Consider the following 22,198-nt stretch of genomic DNA (forward strand, 5'->3'; position numbering starts at 1 on the left):
CCCAAAATACATTCTGCTGCTTCTCCTGAGTACGGGGATACCACATGTGTGGGACTTTTTGGGAGCCTAGCCGCATACGGGGGCCCCAAAACCCAAGCACCGCCTTCAGCATTTCTAAGGGCACAAATTTTTGATTTCACTCCTCACTACCTATCAAGGTTTCGAAGGCCATAAAATGCCAAAATAGCAAAAAAAAAACCCAAATGACCCCATTTTGGAAAGTAGACACCCTAAGCTATTTGCTGAGAGGCATGTCGAGTCCATGGAATATTTTATATTTTGACACAAGTTGCGGGAATATGACAAACTGATTTTTTTTTGCACAAAGTTGTCACTAAATGATATATTGCTCACACATGCCATAGTTATATGTGGAATTGCACCCCAAAATACATTCTGCTGCTTCTCCCGAGTACGGGGATACCACATATGTGGGACTTTTTGTGAGCCTAGCTGCATACGGGGCCCCGAAAACAAAGCACCGCCTTCAAGATTTCTAAGGGCATACATTTTTGATTTCACTCCTCACTACCTATCACTACCTATCACAGTTTTGAAGGCCATAAAATGCCAAGATGTCACACAACCCCCCCAAATGACCCCATTTTGGAAAGAAGACACCCCAAGCTATTTGCTGAGAGGCATGTTGAGTCCATGGAATATTTAATTTTATGGCCCCAAGTGATTGAATAATGACCAAAAAAAAAAAAAAAAAACATTTTACAAAACGTTGTCACTAAATGATATATTTCTCACATATGCCATGGGCATATGTGGAATTGCACCCCAAAATACATTCTGCTGCTTCTCCTGAGTACGGGGATACCACATGTGTGGGACTTTTTGGGAGCCTAGCCGCGTACGGGACCCCGAAAACCAATCACCGCCTTCAGGATTTCTAAGGGCATAAATTTTTGATTTCACTCCTCACTACCTATCACAGTTTCGAAGGCAATAAAATGCCAAAACAGCACAAAACCCCCCCAAATGACCCCATTTTGGAAAGTAGACACCCCAAGCTATTTGCTGAGAGGGATGTTGAGTCCATGGAATATTTAATTTTTTTGCCCCAAGTCACTGAATAATGACCAAAAAAAAAAAAATACAAAACGTTGTCACTAAATGATATATTTCTCACACATGCCACGGTTATATGTGGAATTGCACCCCAAAATACATTCTGCTGCTTCTCCTGAGTACGGGGATACCACATGTGTGGGACTTTTTGGGAGCCTAGCCGCGTACGGGGCCCCGAAAACCAAGCACTGCCTTCAAGATTTGTGTGAGTGAAATCAAAAATTTATGTCCTTAGAAATCTTGAAGGCGGTGCTTGGTTTTCGGGGTCTCATACGCGGCTAGGCTCCCAAAAAGTCCCACACATGTGGTATCCCCGTACTCAGGAGAAGCAGCAGAATGTATTTTGGGGTGCAATTCCACATATAACCATGGCATGTGTGAGAAATATATCATTTAGTGACAATGTTTTGTACATTTTTTTATTTTAATTTTTTTTGGTCATGATTCAATCACTTGGGGCAAAAAAATTAAATATTCCATGGACTCAACATGCCTCTCAGCAAATAGCTTGGGGTGTCTACTTTCCAAAATGGGGTCATTTGGGGGGTTTTTGTGCTATTTTGGCATTTTATGGCCTTCGAAACTGTGATAGGTAGTGAGGAGTGAAATCAAAAATTTGCGCCCTTAGAAATGCTGAAGGCGGTGCTTGGTTTTCGGGGTCCCGTACGCGGCTAGGCTCCCAAAAAGTCCCAAACATGTGGTATCCCCGTACTCAGGAGAAGCAGCAGAATGCATTTTGGGGTGTAATTCCACATATGCCCATGGCATGTTTGAGCAATATATCATTTAGTGACAACTTTGCGCAAAAAATATATATATATATATATATATTTATATTTCCCGCAACTTGGGTCAAAATCTAAAATATTCCATGGACTTAAGATGCCTCTCAGCAAATAGCTTGGGGTGTCTACTTTCCAAAATGGGGTCATTTGGGGGGGTTTTCAATTGTCCTGGCATTTTATGCACAACAATTAGAAGCTTATGTCACACATCACCCACTCTTCTAACCACTTGAAGAAAAAGCCCTTTCTGACACTGTTTGTTTACATAAAAACATATTATTTTTTTGCAAGAAAGTAAAGTTGAACCCCCAAACATTATATATTTTTTTAAAGCAAAGGCCCTACAGATTAAAATGGTGGGTGTTGCAAAAAAAATTTCCACACAGTATTTGCGCAGCGTTTTTTCAAACGCATTTTTTGGGGAAAAAATACACTTTTTTTTATTTTAAAGCACTAAAACACACTATATTGCCCAAATTATTGATGAAATAAAAATTATGATCTTAGGCCGAGTACATGGATACCAAACACGACATACTTTAAAATTGCGCACAAACGCGCAGTGGCGACAAACTACATACATTTTTAAAAGCCTTTAAAAGCCTTTACAGGTTACCACATTAGATGTACAGAGTAGGTCTACTGCTAAAATGACTGCCCTCGATCTGCCCTTCGCGGTGATACCTCACATGCATGGTGCAATTGCTGTTTACATATGACTCCAGACCGACGCTTGCGTTCGCCTTTGCGCAAGAGCAGGGGGGGACAGGGATGCTTTTTTTTATTTTTTTATTTTTTTATATATTTATTTCGCTTTTTTTATTTTATTTGTTAACTGTTCCTTCCATTTATTTATTTTTTTACCATTTTTATTGTTATCTCAGAGAATGTAAATATCCCTTATGATAGCAATAGTTAGTGACAGGTACTTTTTTTTTTTTTTAAATGGGGTCTATTAGACCCTAGATCTTTCCTCTGCCCTCAAAGCATCTGACCACACCAAGATCGGTGTGATAAAATGCTTTCCCATATTCTCAATGGCGCCGTTTATATCTGGGGGGGGGGGGGGACATTCCCTCCCACTGAATGTAAAAGCAGTCTAGAGGCTAATTAGCCGCTAGGACTGCTTTTACATGAAAGCCGACCGCTGGCTGAAAAGAATGATACCAAGATGATGCCTAAACCCGCAGGCATCATTCTGGTATAACCATTCAAAGTCCAGCAACATACCAGTACGTTGATGGTTCTTGTTGGACATGTATTGTAATCTTTTTTTTTTTCATGCAGCCTGTTGGCTGAACAAAAAAAAGATTGATCGGTGGGTATGCCCACCATTAGAATACCTCCCTTCATCCACCCACTTCTAATGATGGGCATACATGCACCATTTATATATGCCGAAGCATGGGGGCATCCTCCCGCAAAAAAGTTATGCCGCGTACGGTCGGACTTTTCTATGCCGCGTACACACGGTCGGACTTTTCTATGCCGTGTACACATGGTCAGACTTTTCCACAGGAAAGCCTCCGTAGGAATGTCAACCGTATGTACGCGGCATTAGGAGCAAAATCGCTCCTCCGCCCCTGCTTCCCCCATGCTTCGGCATATATGCTCTTTTTTTTAACTGTGGTGGTGAAATCACCTCCTACAGCACTGGCGGCTTTATATATCGTGGGAGCAAACGCTGTTGCTGTCAAGATAAATAAGTCCGCGCAACAGCTGAATGGCGTACCTGAAAACAGTAAAATAAATTACATACCTGAAAAGCAAGCATGAAAAAACATAACAACAATAAAACTTTGCAGAATAGAATACAGTAAAAAAGAGCAGAACAATATAGAGAGAATAGAGAGGGAGAGAACAATAAAACGACAACTATTTTTGTTTTTTTTATTTTATATTTTTTTGTGTGTTTTTATTTTTTACTTTTTTTTAACACTTTTTTTTGTAACTGTGAACTGTAACTTCAACTTTTCGGTTCCAGGTTTGGGTCTCTCAAAATGCGATGGCATCTTGGGAGACCCTGTGTGAGTGTGCCTAGCCTGTGAAATGTTTCACCCTACACTAATAATTAACGTGTGTGTGGAAGCGTTCAAAACATTCACCAATACAAAGACCAGGATTGCCAGGACATTTGGGACAAAAATAACGGGTGTCACGCCTAAATCCGCGCTTGGTACAGACACGACATTTTCTTTGGGGGGCTCGTTGGGTAGGGGTAGTCTCGAGGACATAAGGAAAATGCCTCTCATGCAGTCGGCTTACTGCATTTGGTAGGGGCTGGTGAGGTACAGTACCGCCTGGATACAGGAGTTCTGTGATGATATCCCTCTGGAATTGAAGGAAGGATTCATTCCGTCCTGAATCTCTGTATACGACATGAGCATTCAGTAGAGCCAATTGAAATAAATGTAGAGACACTTTTTTGTACCAGCGTCTCGTCTTACGGGCAATATGATACGGCGCCTTTAACTGGTCGTTGAGGTCCACCCCTCCCATATTAAGGTTATATTCGTGGACACAGAGGGGTTTCTCCACAACACCAGTCGCCGTACGAATTTGGACTGTCGTGTCTGCGTGAAGGGTGGTAAGAACGAAAACATTCCTATTGTCCCGCCACTTCACAGCGAGCAAATTTTTACATCTGCAGCAGGCTCTCGCCCCCGGCCTAATACGGGCATCTACAAGCCGCTGGGGGAAGCCCCGGCGATTAGGTCGCACGGTGCCACATGCTCCAATCTGTTGATCAAATAAGTGGCTAAAAAGTGGCACGCTGCTGTAAAAATTGTCCACATACAAATGGTACCCCTTTCCGAATAAGGGTGACACCAAGTCCCAAACAATCTTGCCAGCGCTCCCCATGTAATCTGGGCATCCTTCCGGCTCTACCTGACTATCTTTTCCCTCGTAAACCCTAAAGCTCCATGTGTAGCCTGTGGCCCTGTCACAGAGCTTATAGAGCTTGACCCCGTATCTGGCACGCTTGCTGGGAAGGAACTGTTTGAAAGACAAGCGGCCAGCAAATTTAACCAGGGACTCATCAACGCATACAACCTGCTGGGGATTAAACAAGGCTGCAAAACGTTCGTTGAAATGGTTTACGAGGGGCCGAAATTTGTAGAGCCGGTCAAATTCAGGGTCTCCACGTGGACGACAAAGTGCATTGTCACTGAAATGCAGGAACCGCAGGATCGCCTCGTATCGTTTCCTGGCCATGTGAGCAGAGAACACGTGCATATGGTCGATGGGATGTGTGGACCAATACATCCGCAACTCCGGAAATTTGTGTATGCCCATGTTGAGGGTAAGGCCCAGAAAGGTCTTAAATTCGGAAACCTCGAGAGGTTTCCATTGTTTGGCAAGGCGAGACTGGGGGTTAGCGGCGATATAGGTACCAGCATATAAATTAGTCTGGTCCACAATAGATCTATAGAGATCTTCCGTGAAATACAGCGAATAAAAATCAAGTGACGTAAAGTTCGCTGTATCCACCTGAATACCGGGTTGGCCAGTGAATGGGGGAAGTACAGGTGCTGTAGAAGTGGTGGGGACCCAATCAGGATAGGCAAATTCTACAGGAAGGGCACTATGGGCACGACGGGCCTGTCTCTGTCTTCTTCTTGGTGGCAGCGGGACACTACTTGTGCTTGCCACATCGCCAGCTTGAACTGCACTTATGGGACTCGCCACGTCACCAAGTGTTACTGCAGTGCTGGATAAACGACCAGGGTGTACTAGGCCGCTGGTGCTTGCCAATCCACCAGAAGGAATAGCGGCGCTAGTACTGGATCTCTGCTCCATACGAGGGTCCTGCGGTTCTTGCTGCTCAACAACATCAGAACGGGATCGGGTACGCCTGGCCTTAGCAGGGACCTCAACTTCGTCGTGCGAGCTATCTGACATGGAGCCGCTGTCGTAAACGGGTTCGTATTCTGAGCCAGAATCTGTCAGATGCGTGACCTCCTCCTCTTCACTATCTGACATGCACATGAACTCCAAGGCCTGCTTATCATTGTACCTTCGGTTTGCCATTTTGGACTCTAAATTTAGTGGTACAATGGTAAGGATTCACAGGTAAAAAAAGCACCTGATCTGTAGAAAAGCAAACGTAGAAAACGCTTAAAAAAAAACTGTAAGCGATCGCAGGGATCAGGCCTGTCTCTGCGAACGCTGCAGTTATGTGTCTTGTGTTTTGTAAGTGACAGTGATCGATCGATACTGCACTTGGGTGGGTTGGGCTGGGCAGAGGGGGAAAACGCAGGTGCTAGCGGGTATCTGGGCTGATTCCGCTAACAATGCGTTTTTGGGTACCCTAAACTGCTGGGTACGCTAGTATAGATCTGATCAGATCAGGTATCGATCCGTTCAGATCCTATACCACTAAGGGGGGTGTATGCTTAGCGAGTGGGTGTAAGCGGTACTGGCTCTAACCTAACGCTGCCTGGGGCGACGCAGACCCTGACTGGCGCTAAAATTAAATTTATATCACCCGCCGGGTGATCAGGGGGTTAAACCTATTGGGTTATATACGGCGGGTGCTCTGATGCTATAAACAGCAAACTAACCAACCAGCGTCAACCGTAACACTTATACGGTGATCACTGGTGAAAGGGTTAACTAGGGGGCAATCAGGGGGTTAAAACCTTTATTCGGTAATATATGGGGGTACCTGACGCTTTCTAAAAACCTGGTGGCGAACCTAAAATAACTAAATAACTAACTGGCTAACCACGTCACCAGTGACACTTATACAGTGATCAGTGGTGAAAGGGTTAACTCTAGGGGCAATCAGGGGTTAAAACCTTTATTTATGGGGGTACCTAACGCTATATAAACCTGGTGGCGAACCTCAAAAAAAACTAACTGCCTAGCGGCAACAGTGACACTAATACAGCGATCAGAAACCGATCGCTTAGTGACACTGGCAATAGGGGTGAAAGGGTTAACTCTAGGGGCAATCAGGGGTTAAAACCTTTATTTATGGGGGTACCTAACGCTATATAAACCTGGCGGCGAACCTCAAAAAAAACTAACTGCCTAGCGGCAACAGTGACACTAATACAGCGATCAGAAACCGATCGCTTAGTGACACTGGCAATAGGGGTGAAAGGGTTAACTCTAGGGGCAATCAGGGGTTAAAACCTTTATTTATGGGGGTACCTAACGCTATATAAACCTGGCGGCGAACCTAAAAAAAAACTAACTGCCTAGCGGCAACAGTGACACTAATACAGCGATGAGAAACCGATCGCTTAGTGACACTGGCAATAGGGGTGAAAGGGTTAACTCTAGGGGCAATCAGGGGTTAAACCTTTATTGGGGGGGGGGGTAGGGGGCTACCCTGGACCTAAAGGGGCCTAAACCTAACTGCCCTGACACTTTTTTCTGTCACACTGACACTAAAAGCAGTGATCAGAAAATAAATGATCACTGCAATCAGTGACACTGTGACAGGGGGTGATCTGGGGGTGCTGGGGGGGGTGATCGGGGGGGGTTATGTACCTATGTGTGCTGTGTCAGTGTGCTGTTGGTGCAACTCACAGTACTGACGTCTTCTCTCCTCTGGAACCGGACGAAAAGACCGCCAGAGGGGAGAAAACGTCACTTCCTCCCTGCCTGTGTTTACAGTTACACAGGCAGGGAGGGCTCAGGTGGAATCTGATTCGCCGAGGGAGATCGAGAGGGGACGGCTGGAAACCAATAGCCGCCCCCTCCTCCCGGACCTCCCGTACACCGTTCCCGGCCGTCGCATGTACCGGAGGGGGTCCCGATCGGACCCCCGAACCCGGGTAAGGCGGGGACGTACATGTACGCCCATGTGCCTGTACGTGCCATATTGTGGACGTATATGTACATGCGGGGGTCGGGAACTGGTTAAGTAGAATCAGAACCATGTCATACTTTGCTCCTGCATATTGCACAATTTCCTAAAGAGACCCTCAACAAACCACATGACACTTGTGCCTGATGAGGCCACTGATGTTCCAGTGGTGGTGGCCCGTGAGACTGTGCATACAGGCTTGGCCCCCCAAAGTGCATGTGCTGTGTGGCAACAATATGTCGATTATTTTAGGGGTGGGGGGGGCATTACAATGCCAGATCTTGGCTCAATAAATTATTTTTTGGGGAAAGAAAAATTCTAGAAAAAAGGGGGGTTGCCATCCGGGGCCCCCTTTGAACAAATTATGTGAAGAACTCCTGTTCTCTGAAGGCCTCCATTATTTCTGCAAGTCAAAATGTATAAACAAAACTAATGTCAGTCAAGCCTTAGCTTTCTCCCCATATCTAACCCACAAAGTCATCCACTGAACATAAAGTCCAAAAATCAAGTTTCGTATCGTCGTACTGCAGGATCGTTTTCACAAAGTTTTCTACCGACTGCGAACGACGTTCTCACTTACGCATAGATATCCCTAAAATCCGACAGGTGTAATAGTTTTACATTGTCGGATCTTAGGATGCAGTACCGTGGCCGCCGCTGGGGGGAGTTTGCGTCGTAAACCAGCGTCGGGTATGCAAATTAGGAGTTACGGCGATCCACAAAGCTTTTTCCCGTCGTTACGTCGCCGCGAGTGTTAGTTTTCCGTCGCAAAGATAGGGCACCTTTTACAAAGTGGAAAATTACTCCACCATGTAAAAATATACCCGTATTTCCCGCGTCGCTTTTGAATTTTTTTTTTTTTTTCTTCCCGGGGGAAAGTCTTTTTTTCACGTCGCGATTCACAAAACGTCGGCGCGTCGTAATTTCGCGCAGAGCACGTCGGGAAATTTGCGTCGGGAGCATGCGCAGTACGTCCAGCGCTGGAGCGCGCCTAATTTAAATGGTACCCGCCCCATTTGAATTGGCCCGCCTTGCGCCGGACGGACGCAAATTTCCAGGTAAGTGCTTTGTGGATCGGGCACTTAGACAGAAAATTTGCGGCGGTGTAACGTAAATCGGTTACGTTACGCTGCGCCCGGGCTACGTGAATCTGGCCAAGTGTCTCTATCTATCTCTCTCTCTCTAACTGTTCTTTTCTTTAACAAAGCTGGAACACACTACACGCGGCCGCCTTACAGGCGACCTTATATAGTGTGGGGCGTGTACTAAACCCCCTGAGCCATAATTGGCCAAAGCCATCCTGGCGCATAAATATTGCATCCTATGATGTACAGGACTTGTGTCTTTGGCTCCCTGTTTAGACCCCAAATTGGTGAAAAAATCTTAATGTTGAGACTTTTTTAGATACGCTTTATTGTGGTGACCACCATTTGATTGACAATTAAATTTGGAGTCCATATGCTCCTCCATATAGGTCTAAGCACACATACAGTTCTTCATATGCATTTTTAGTGAAGTCCTAAAAAAGTTAATATTTTATCCTAGTGGCAACTGGTAGACACACCCTTGTTCTGTAGTTCAGATTACCAGACTTCAGCATTCTGCCATTTTTTCTAGTTCTGATATGAAAACTATGAGTAAGAACCCGACCTTGGTGTGAAACATGTAAGCTGATACCTGTAGTTCACCTTTGTATCCGGCACTTGAATAAAGAAATTGCATAGGAGTGCCGCCGTCCAGCCTTCTTTTCTTCTAAGTATCTGTTTGCATACAGGGCTCCTACCCTCCACATGGCATGGAGGCTTTTTGGAGCAGCAGGGTAAGAGAAACTGCCTCAGAACGATGTACGTGTACATATCTGATAAGAAAATGCATGGAAGCAATAATGAATAAAACCCCACTTTAACTTACACCGTGGTTGTGAATCACAGAATTAAATTTAATAAAATGTATACAGCTGTTTAAACTTACCGTATATACTCGAGTATAAGCCGACCCGATTATAAGTCGAGGTATCTAATTTTACCACAAAAAAACAGGGAAAACTTATTGACTCGAGTATAAGCCGAGGGTGAGAATGCAGCAGCTACTGTAAGCGGAAAAGAGGGTCAACAATGCCCATTTGCACGCCTCACTGTGCCCATTGCAACCTCACTGTGCCATTCTCACTGTGCCCATTGTTACTGTGCCAATCCTCACTGTGTCAATCCTCACTGTGCCCGTCATCACTGTGCCCATTGTCACTGTGCCCGTCATCACTGTTCCCATTGTCACTGTGCCCGTTGTCACTGTACCTGAAATTGAGAGGCTGCGGGCGTCCATTCATTGTTTAAAACTTGCAGTCTCCTCCTGGTCCCTTCCGTGATAGGCGTTTCTCAGCTGACACAGTTCTGCCTATCACGGACGTTCTCTCATCCTCGGACTCTGTGACACAGTGACACAGCAGACACTGTGTTCAGTGTTCCGCCAATCATGGACGTCCTCTTGTCCGAGGATAAAAAGGCATCCGTGACAGAACACTGCACACAGTATCTGCTGGTATGGGTGAGGATGAGAGAACGTTTGTAATAGGCATTTCTTAGCAGACAGAGTTCCGCCTATCACGAAAGGAACAAGAGGAGACCGCAAATTTTAAAAGATTGTATGGCACGAGATTGCATCTGCAGTATACTTTGAATGGAAACAGTCAAGTTCTCAACAAAATGCCACTGTTGACTATTAGGGATGAGCTTCGAGTTCGAGTCGAACTCATGTTCGACTCGAACATTGCTTGTTCGCCTGTTCGGCGAACAACAAACAATTTGAGGTGTTCGCGGCAAATTCGAAAAGCCACGGAACACCCTGTCTATGGGAGAAATCTAAAGTACTAATTTTAAAGGCTAATATGCAAGTTATTGTCCTAAAAAGTGTTTGGGGACCTGGGTCCTGCCCCAGAGGACATGTATCAATGCAAAAAAAAGTTTTAAAAACTGCAGTTTTTTCGGGAGCTGTGATTTTAATCATGCTTAGAGTGAAACAATAAAAGTGAAATATTCCTTTAAATTTCGTACCTAGGGGGGGTGTAAAGTAAGCATGTGAAAATGTGCATGTTTCCAGTACTTAGAACTGTCCCTGCACAAAGTGTTATTTCTGAAAGAAATAAAGTTATTTAAAACCGGACTTGCGGCTTTAATGATTTGTCGGCTCCCGGCAATTCAGAGAGGATTCATTCATAAAAAATAAAAAAAATGTGTGGGGGTCCCCCCAAATTCAATTACCAGGCCCTTCAGGTCTGGTATGGATATTAAGGGGAACCCCGCTGTCAATTTAAAAAAAATGACGTGGGGTTCCGCCCAAATATCCATTCCAGACCCTTTAGGTCTGGTGTGGATTTTAAGGGGAACTCCACCCCAATTTTTTTTGAAAAATGGCGTGGAGTTCCCCCAAAAATACACACCAGACCCCCTATCTGAGCATGTTAACCTGGCCGGCCACAGAAAAGAGGGGGGACAAAGTGCGGCCCCCCCTCTCCTGAACCGTACCAGGCCACATGCCCTCAACATGGGGAGGATGTCCCCATGTTGATGGGGACAAGGGCCTCATCCCGAAACCCTTGCCCGGTGGTTGTGGGGGTCTGTGGGCAGGGGGCTTATCAGAATCTGGAAGACCCCTTTAACAAAGGGGACCCCCAGATCCTGGCCCCCCCTATGTGAATTGGTAATGGGGTACATTGTACCCCTACCATTTTACGAAGGAAGTGTAAATAGTTGTAAAAAACAGACACACACACACACTGTAGAAAAAAAGTCCTTTATTAATAAAAAAAATAAAAAATAAATCCAGCGGTGGTAATCCACTCGGCCCCGGCTCCGTGCTCCAACGTTGTCTGTATCAAGCGATGGGTGATCACATAGGGGGGCAGGATCTGAGGGTCCCGTTTGTTAAAGGGGTCTTCCAGATTCTGATAAGCCCCCCCGCCCGCAGACCCCCACAACCAGACCTGAAGGGTCTGGAATGAATATTTGGGGGGAACCCCACGTCATTTTTTTTTAATTGACGGCGGTGTTCCTGAAGGGCCTGGTAATTGGATTTGGGGGGACCCCCACGCTATTTTTTTTCTTTTTTATGAATGAATCCTCTCTGAATTGCCGGGAGCCGACAATTCATTATAGCCGCAAGTCCGGTTTTAAATTACTTTTTTTCTTTCAGAAATTACACTTTGTGCAGAGACAGTTTTAAGTACGGGAAACATGCGCTATTTCACATGCTAACTTTACACCCCCCCATGGTACGAAATTTAAAGGAATATTTCACTTTTATTGTTTCACTTTTAGCATTAATAAATTCACTGCTCCCGAAAAAACTGCAGTTTTTAAAACTTTTTTTTGCATTGATACATGTCCCCTGGGGCAGGACCCAGGTCCCCAAACACTTTTTAGGACAATAACTTGCATATTAGCCTTTAAAATTAGCACTTTAGATTTCAAACGTTCAAGTCCCATAGACTTTAACAGGGTTCTAAAGTTCACATGAACGTTTGGTGTGTTTGCAAGTTCTGGTGCGAACCGAACAGGGGGGTGTTCGGCTCATCCCTAGTGACTATGTATGGTATAATGTATTAAAAAAAAAAAAAACCTGCACGTGTTCCCCCCAAGATTTATAGATAGAACACAGTGTAAACACCTATTTTTGCTTCTTCCAAGCTCTGTCTCCAGGTTGTGAATGAATGGCTTGGCGCGGCTGGTGGGAAAGAACTCTGTCTGCCATCGACAATGGATAGCACAATGGGAGGGTGACAACACTGTTTTGTGAATTTAGCTTTGTTGTCAAGCCATGTAGCAGGAGCTGTGTGGTCACATGAGTGCTTCGAAGAAGTGTAAACAAAAGATATGTATGCTGAGATTTTTTTAAACTGTATCCAGCTTGTTTATCGGCAGTGGGAAGGCAAGATTTAACATTTTATTTAAAGCGGTAATAAACCCAAAAGCAAACATTTATTATATTGCAGCTTACCAATTCTTAGATGTGATGGCTGCATTTGTTTCCTCTTTTAGGCTTTCTTTCGTCTATATTCATCTAGTGATCCAGCTAGTAAGTCTGTTGTTTTTCAACAGAAAGGCTCTTTTGCATTAACAGGGATGAGACAGACCATTTAACACTGACAGTGGTGCCTAAAGTGATTGATTTTTGTTTGGGTAAAACCTTTATCCCAAAAGGAAAAAAAAAATGTCTGCTGTAACTGATTATAAAGTGTTAGCCCAAGCTCATCTTCCGTTTGTTAGGGTATTTGAATCCGTTAGTACAGCTCAGGCCCCTTTCACATTTGTGCGACTTGTCCTGTGATTTGGGAGTGCAAAGTCACATGACAAGTTGTACCCCCATGATTTCCAATGATAACCATTCATATCTGTGTGAAAGGGGCCTTGCACCGACTTTAAAGTAGTCCCTGCACTACTTTGGTCCGACTTTGATGCGAGTTGAGGTCCATAGACCTCAAGTTTACACAAGCATTCCCTGAAATTGCAGCAAAACCACGGAAAAATCACAGCAAAGTTGTACCTGCAAAATCACGATAGAATTGCAGCAAAATTGCAGGATTTTAAAGTTGTAACAGTGTGAAAGGGGCCTAACACTACCCTCTCCCAGACTGACAATGCTGCTGTCCAAATTTCCACCCTGTGATCCTTCATCCAGAGTGATGTCAGTATAATACTGAAGGTGCGTTACTGGCCAGATAATCAGGGAAAAACAGAGGGAGAAAAACTAAAAAAAGAAAACGAATGTAGCTACCACATCTAATGATTTCTGTAGCGCTACCCCCGAAGGAGCCGCTGTTTGATTTGGGATCAGACTATTAAGTTACCCTAGCGTTGTCTAGGGGTGCAATTGTAGAGACAGACAGTGAGCGAAGGTCCAGACAGGGAATAAAGGTTTTTTCTAATGCTTTATTTTCCAGGCCAACACGGCCAACATCAACATCAATTGGGAAGGGCAAAGTTGATGAATAGAGACAGAGGAAGAACCTTGCAGTATCAGGCCTGGATATTAAATAGAGCAGTCAGTACTGCTCTGCGTAGTACAATTTGTAACTCGTCGCCACTCCAACTGAGTGGGTAAAGTGCCCCCGGACAGACCCTTTTTACAGGCCTGGCAGCCGAGGTGTCACTTAGGATTTCTGGGAGGAACAGGCCTCTCTCACCGACCTGGCTTGGGCCTCCGCCACAGGCCAATTACAATAACTGAGCTAGATAGATAGATGGAGCTAATCCTCCCAGTAGATTTCTGCATCGGTCACCAAATGACAGCAAACATACCTGTCAGTACTCTGGTCACCAGATCCCCAATTGGTTTGTTCAGGCTCTGTTGGACGACCTGCCCCCGGGTCCTCCCCAAACCGACTCCCCAATCGAACGGCACCCAGCCTGGGATCCTTTAAATAGAACCGGGAACCCAGCCAGTCACTGGGGTCCCCTTGTACCTCTGGATGAGGTCCCAAGTAATCTGCAATTATGGCCAGGTGGGCCACGCCGACGGGGTCCATGGATGCACGCACCCTGAAGGTGGATGCCGCACCTGAAACGGGGACCCCGCAAAGATTTTAGAACACATGACACCTGTCACAGATATACTCCTCTCCAGCACACCCCGTGAGGGAAAAACTCCTCTGATTGGCTGCTGGAGAAACTTATTCTGCCAGAATCCCTCTGGCGCCAACTGCTGGCCAGGGATGACATTGCATCCCTGGACCACAGACCGACCCAGTGGACATTTCTGGAATGACTGAAGTCCCACAATTTGAACAAATAGTGAATGGGAGCAAGGTAACTCTCCCATTCCCCACTAATTTTAGCGTAGTGCCCATTCTGAAAGTAAGGGGGCGCTACATTTCTATGCAGCAAAATATTACAGTTTGTGGTTTAGGATAATGTGGGTTAGGATAATGATGTAGTGTATTGTCAACCTTCCATGGAAAAACTCAAAATGCAAAGAAAGATACCTAGAAACCTGGAATAAAAAATAAATAAAAAAACAATGTTATTACATTATACTTTTCGATTTTCTTTGTAGTCAAATCCTGAAGACCAAATGACAGAACATACAGGACAACTATAGAAAGGAGTTGATGCTGCAGAAGAAGAGTAGGAGTGGTGCAAGGGCGTGCAGCAGCATGTCCCATGCCATTGTAATTTACTAAATGTACTGAAACCCTATGTGGAGTTGTGGAAGTATGTTTATACACATTTGTTATATGTAAAAAAAAAATGATAAGGACTAATATTATAAGGACTAATATTGCTTGCTTCTTTTTTTAGCACTTGGTGTGCAATTGAATATGAGAAGTAAGAAAAGGAAGCAGAGGGAGAATTTTTTCTGAGCCTGTATGCCATGTCTTGCCAAGACTGCAAATGCAAATTTGGAGGTGTCTTATTCTAGTGCCACCACATAATATCCCACTGAAAATGTTAGAGCAGTCTGTCCCATCAAGCACCAAGCTAAGAATTAAATCCAGAGGCTACCTCCCAGGAGAAAAGCACATTGGGGCTAACAAGAATGGAGAAGAAGATGCCACGAGGCCCATACACAAATTAGTTGTAAGAAGGAACATTGACAATAAATATCACCTGGCTAAGGCTCTCTCTTTCAACCCACAAACAGAATTGGGAAGTGTTGTACCAGGAGGAAATAGCCAGTAAAACTCATGTTAAAATATTGCAGGTGCACATAGAAATACACAAGTGCATCCATTTTTCTTGCATGTTTATGCACACTGATTTGTGAACCAAGCCCTAAAGATGAATACAATTGAAGTCTATACAGTAGATGAAAAATATTGTTTCTAGGGCTAATGAGCAAACGACATGGAAAGTTCGGCACTTCCATTGGGCACATGTACCAATGCTAATAAAAATAATAATACCAAACAGTAGGGATAGAGCATTAAAATGAAGCTACAAATACTGCAGCTGCTGACTTTAATATCGGCACACTTACCTGTTCTGGAGTCCAGCGCCGTCCGCAGCAGAGGAGGAGCGATCGCTCGTCACTCTGCTGCCCCCCCCACCATCCTCGGTGAGGAAACCAGGAAGTGAAGCGCTCCGGCTTCACTGCTTGGTTCCCTACGGCGCAATGCGCGAGTCGCGATGCACCGTTCTGACTGGCTCCCGCTGTGTTCTGGGAGCCGAGTTTTTCCCAGAACACAACAGGGGTGGACGGGAGGTGACGTCCTGCCCGCAGACTGTGTGGCCGGAAGTGGGTGCAAATACCTGTCTTTAGACAAGTATCTGCACCCCCCTCCCCCCTGAAAGGTGTCAAATGTGACACCGGAGGGGGAGAGGCTTCCGCTTCGCGGGAGTGAAGGTGGAGGGTGGAGGGTAGAGCTCCGCTTTAAACCCTTCCCTGCCAGTGTCATTAGTACAATAACAGTGCATATTTTTAGCACTGATCACTGTCACTGGTTCCCAAAAAAGTGTAAAAAATGTCAGTTAGGTGTCTGTCGCAGTCCCGCTAAAAATTACTGATCACCACCATTACTAGTAAAAAAATGAAAATAATAAAAATTCCATAAATCTATCCCCTATTTTGTAGACACAATAACTTGTGTGCAAACCAATTAATATACACTTATTGCGATTTTTTTTATCAAAACTATGTAGAATAATACATATTGGCCTAAACTGATGAAGAACTTTATTATAGCAAAACATTGTTTTTTTCAAAATTTACGCTCTTTTTTTGTTTATAGGGCAAGAAATAAATACTGCAGAGGTGATCAAATACCACCAAAACGAAGCTCTATTTGTGTGAAAAAAGGAAATAAATTTTGTTTGCGTACAGCATCTCAAGACCGTGCAATTGTCAGTTAAATTGTCAATTTAAGCACATGACTAGTGGTATGTAAACATTATAATCCCTATGGCCACCAGCCATCAGTGGCGCCTGGTGCTCAAAATTTTAGGGGGGGGGGGGTGCAAACTAAAAAAAATCTGAATAATAATACTGAAACATAAACATCAAATGAAGTCAATGTGTCATAAATTGCAGCCACTGTGCCCCATCATATGCAGCCACTGTGCCCATGAAATGCAGCCTCTGTGCCAATCATATGCAGCCACTGTACCCATGAAATGCAGCCACTGTGCCCATCATATGCAGCCTCTGTGCCCATGGATCATGCTTTGCTGGGGGTTTTCGCCTTTCTCTGCATTTTTATCTTTTTTCCCTTTTTATAGGTTGAACTAGATGGACGTGTGTCTTTTTTTAACCTGATTTACTATGTAACTATGTAACCTTAAAATGATTGATTAACTATGTAAAGAGAATGTTGTGGGAAAAAACACCATTTCCTCTTTAACCTCGGCTCATTCCAGTACCACATGGTCAACACACATTGTTTTTCTTCATAATTGTGAATCTGTGTTTTTGTAAACAAAGACGTTTCCCGAGGTTTCTCTGTGCATCATTATGGAATGGTTTAGTCATTCATTTTCAGTCATTCTACCAAGAAAAATGTAGCTGTGACTAAGACAGTACAGAACATATTACAACTCTCAGCCACCTCCCAATTCTTCCATCTGTATGACTGCCAAAAAAACAGGGTGTAGCTGAATTCTTTCTCTGCTATTTCTTTGCATATATGTTCCTATAAAACACACACAGGCACCTCCCTAATTGCATCACAGAAAACCTATAACTGCTTGTGAAATTTTACTATGAAAGTATTGCCATTTACACTAAAATAGAGTGAGGACTTCAGAGGCATTCCTAATCGTATAAAGGTAAGCTTTGTAGTGTATTTTTTTTTTTTGACAATGACAACAATTTTGTAGTATTCAAGGATAGCACACTAACAAACACAAGTCAGCAGCTTAAACTATACCATCTTTATAACTTGTAAAAATTATTTTTATTGAAGCCAGATATATGAAATCAAATTAACAATTCAATTTAATTAGTTACACAATAAATTATAGGTCCTCTGGTAACAAAATAGTGGGAAGAGGAAATTTGTTTACTGTTTTGCTTTTAATACCTTAAACAGTTAAACAGTTTTTATTTTGTCCTATGAAATTATTAAAACACTAATATTAGAGTCAACTCTAGATATTTTTTTCTTAAAAATAGATTTTACCCAAAAAAATTCTACAAATTGCACTAATAATGTTGGCATAGTTGATATATATTAAAAATGCTAAAAGGTACTATTTCAGTAATAGATAACTAATCCTAAACAGATTTTACTAACTTTAGTTAAAACAAATTGATAATTGTATTATTATCTGAATGCACAGAATTTTTTTAATAAAAACACTGGGCACAATATAATCGCTTACCCCAAAATGTTATGTAGCTACTTGTTCTTCATGACAATTAATGCAGGAGAAAGGTGAATATGACTGAATCCTTAGCAGTAAAATCCAGAAGGCATTTCACTTATGATTCCACCTCTGGGCTGACAAAATTGTGACAGCATGAGATTTTGTTGTAATGTAATGATATTCCGTGTAAAAACAAACCATATCACTTTGTAAAATAGTTTGTTATAAAATTATACCTCCAAGTGATTTTGCAATATTGTTTATACTGTATATTTTCAAGCAAATAGAAAAGTATCATTGGCTATGATTGATTAATTGTGCCATATGTGAAGTGCCCCTCTTGCCTCTCTTTTGCTAGACACCCGTGCATTTAGGGGGATTGAGGCCTTCACTTTGCAAGGTGTATGTTCACTTACTGTACACATTATTGGCTATTTAAAACAGCACAAGTTCACCTTATTTACCAACATTCACTTTGTAAAGAGCATAGTCCCTCTTCTAAAGGAACAGCCTGTACCTCCTTATTAAATCAACCCTAACACGGTGTTATAAATTAAATCAATGCAGCACATTTTATATATGAATGAACTTCTTTCACCTCCAGCTTTTCAGTGAATATGGAACACATTCTGATGTTCCAGATGTCTTGTGTGCATAAAGCTCAGCTTACATTCTAAGCTATGTGGACAAGACATCCTTTCTGAGTATATGACAGAGCTTAGTACTGAAACAACAAAGGGGAATTCATCTGTTATACCATGGAGATATATGTTATGATTGACATTTGTATCTCTCACGCTATAGAACATTATAGTGTATAATACACTGCGCAAAATTATAAAGGCAACACTTTTGTGTTTGCCCCTATTTATCATGAGCTGAACTTATAGATCTACGACTTTTTCTATATCCACAAAAGTCCTATTTCTCTCAAATATTCTTCACAAATCTGTCTAAATCTGTGATAGGCCTCGTACACACGACCGAGTTTCTCGGCAAAAAACAGCAAGAAACTTGCTGGGAGATATTTTTTGCCGAGGAAACCGGTCGTGTGCACATTTTCGTCGAGGAAACAGTCAAGAAGCTCGACGAGCCAAAAAGAGAGCATGTTCTCTATTTCCTTGACGGGAATGGAGAAAATTGGCTTGTCGAGTTTCTCGACGGCTTCACAAGGAACTCGACGAGCAAAACGATGTGTTTCGCCCGTCGAGTTTCTCGGTCGTGTGTACGAGGCCTTAGAGATAATCCCTGCATCTCACAGGTGTAGCATATCAAGACGCTGATTAGACAGCTGTGCTTTAGGCTGGCCACAATAAAAGGCCACTCCAAAATGTGCAGTTCTACTGTACTGGGGGGTCGGGGGGGTCTGAAAACCAGTCAGTATCTGGTGTGACCACCATTTTCCTCACGCTGTGCAGCACATCTCCTTCACATAGAGTTGATCAGGTTGTTGATTGTGGTCTGTGGAATGTTGGTCCATTCCTCTTCAATGGCTGTGCAAAGTTGCTGAATATTGGCAGGAACTGGAACACGCTGTCATGTACACCAATCCAAAGCATCCCAAACATGCTCGATGGGTGATATGTCCGGTGAGTATGCTGGTCATGCAAGAACTGGGATGTTTTCAGCTTCCAGGAATTGTGTACAGATCCTTGCAGCATGGGGCTGTGCATTATCATGCTGTAACATGAGGTGATGGTCGTGGATGAATGGCACAACAGTGGGCCTCAGGATCTCGTCACGGTATCTCTGTGCATTCAAGTTTAATACTTACACTGGGATTGAGATATTTGTATATTGCTATCATATCTTCTCTCAAGCATCTCTTCTCCAGGGAGAACAAATGTAGTGCTTATTCCTCGTAATTGAAGTCCTTCAGTCCCCATATTAATTTAGTTGCCCTTCTCTGGACTCTCTCCAGCTCCAGCACATCCTTTCTGAGGATTGGTGACCAGAACTGGATAGTATACTCCACATGCGGCCAAACCAGAGTTCTATAAAGTGGCAGAATTACGGTTTTACCTCTTGCAAATTTGCACCACAGCCACAGCAGAGATATGTAAACTGGCTCCAAAGAGGGCAAGTCAGAATCTTCTGCTATTGCAAATTGGATGCGGGGAACAATGGTGTGAACCCAGCCTAAAACAAATAGCCCTACACTTACAAACATAATCTTGGTATTTTTAATTGAAGGTAAAGATATAGTTTGTTTAGTAGTAAAGATGTCCTATAAACTGCTAACTAGGCTTTAAAACTGTCTGCCATTGCTTAAGGCAGATTATCTATATAACTGGTCTCAGCAGTGATGACTTTATAACCTAAGGGCTCCTGACATTTCATTGTCATCTGTTAGCAGTTAAGGGATATTCCAGCAAGCTAGAACATGCACTGGAGTGTTATGTCAGTGTGACAAGGAGTTCTTGTACAGAATATAGAACTGTGTATGTGCATCTGTTTAGTTTTAAATTATGTTTTTATTTAATTCTGTTGGAAAAGTGTCAAGTGCATTCTAAGGGTGTGTATGAGATATATATTACACTAAATGTGACAGAGGCATGTGAACACTAAAAAAAAGAATACAAAAACCAGTCACAGTCTGAGAACAATAAAATATGCCACAAGATAGGTTGGGTTGCTTAGGATTCTGTTTTGAAATATATGGTGAGTCAGCCAATTGTGAATCTGCCAGATGGGTGGGGTAGGGGCTGGTGTAATAGCTGAGGTTTGGTATCACACAATAGTTCTAAGTCATTTGCATGACCTAACTTCTTAACTTGACTTATCCTTTTAAGATACCTATAGACATTAAATGGCATTTGAAAGGTCGAGATAACTCATGTTTGTTCAGTAGAATAATTGTTAAAAAATTATGCATCTTCATTTTAGCCAAGCACATATGGTTATGTACTGGGAAAAAAATCCCTGGTGCTGACCTGTTAATTAGATGAACAGCTGCAATGTACAGGAAGTTTCAGTTCAAAAAATGTTTCCCCCCACCTTCCAGTAGTGTCAGTTGTGATTGCATAGACATACACATGACTCTGCTGCCTCATAAAAAATAAAATTAAATCAGAAGATCCCTACAAAAAGTAGAATATTAATAGGTTCTGTACATGTTCCATTTATGGTGTCTTAGATCTTCCTTCTAAAAAAACTTTGCAGGCTGAAAAATCTTCTACATCTCCATGCACGATACCTCCATCCGATACAGGGTGACCGCTGGCCCTTACAATCACCTCTACAGGGAACAGTAGTGATGTAAATGTCAATGTATAGAACCAAAGAGCATAGCGGTGGAACAACCATCCAATACACCCAAAACTATGTTAAATGCAAAAGATTCTGCAAATTGCATAGTTCTTAAGCATTGGCAAGAAAATTACTGTGTAACAAAAAGAATATTAATAGTATTTTTAATATTTTTATTAGCTGGGATCAATGGGAGCTGCTTGAAAGGCCTGCATATATATTTTTAATAAAAATGTTACCAACATTTGCAAGACGATGGCAAAATAATGCAATGGTTTAAGCAACGGAAACATAAGAGTATAGCTTATTGTGCTTTCATCAATTGTAAAGTCCAATGATTTCAAATTTCTCATGTTAAACAGAATTCAGTTTCCATAAATTCATTGTAAAAAAAAAAATTACTTACATTCAGTTACCACCCTTTAAATGTTGGCCTTTGCTTCACTACAAGTAGGTTAGCACATGTATTAAAGTCTAATTATGCGGAAACCTGTTATTTCAGTTTTTGGGTGGATAATATATGACTGAGTTGCCCACCCTCTTACTATATTTTTGTCAGATTTGATTGACGAGATCGTGTTACTTATCTTATTCCCAGCTCCACCCAGCTGTCCCTAGGAAGGGAAATCTCATTATAGGTGACAAAAACAGTATACCATAAACAGAGTAAAGTCAAATCCTACTATACAGACACATAGTTACATAGTTACACGGGTTGAAAAAAAGACACTAGTTCTAGTTCAGCCAATAAAAAATAAAAAAATCTACACAAGAAGGAAAGGTTTTAAAGAATAACAGAAGAGAAGACAAGACCTTTTCTGGAGAAATTGCTCTCCCAAGCATCCTCCTGTGTTTCTCACTGAAATAAAAGCCTAAGCATTTTTCATGTGATGGTGTAATAAAGAGTAGGATAGGAGTTCAGATTGGCTCATCCGCATCTTCTTATATGACCAAATTACTAGGCTTGTGGT

General features: G+C 42.8%; 1 protein-coding gene across 1 annotated transcript in view; it reads left to right on the forward strand.

Annotated features, from left to right (window-relative positions):
* The first annotated feature begins 17,335 nt into the window (after positions 1 to 17,335).
* EMP1 (epithelial membrane protein 1) overlaps positions 17,336 to 22,198 on the forward strand; it is a 59,781-nt gene continuing 54,918 nt past the window's right edge. The window contains exon 1 of the mRNA XM_040359617.1: positions 17,336 to 17,438. The gene's annotated coding sequence lies outside the window, so the exon portion shown is untranslated. The remainder of the gene's footprint in view (positions 17,439 to 22,198) is intronic.

Source organism: Rana temporaria, chromosome 7 (genome assembly GCF_905171775.1).
Source record: "Rana temporaria chromosome 7, aRanTem1.1, whole genome shotgun sequence".
Lineage (NCBI taxonomy): Eukaryota > Metazoa > Chordata > Amphibia > Anura > Ranidae > Rana > Rana temporaria.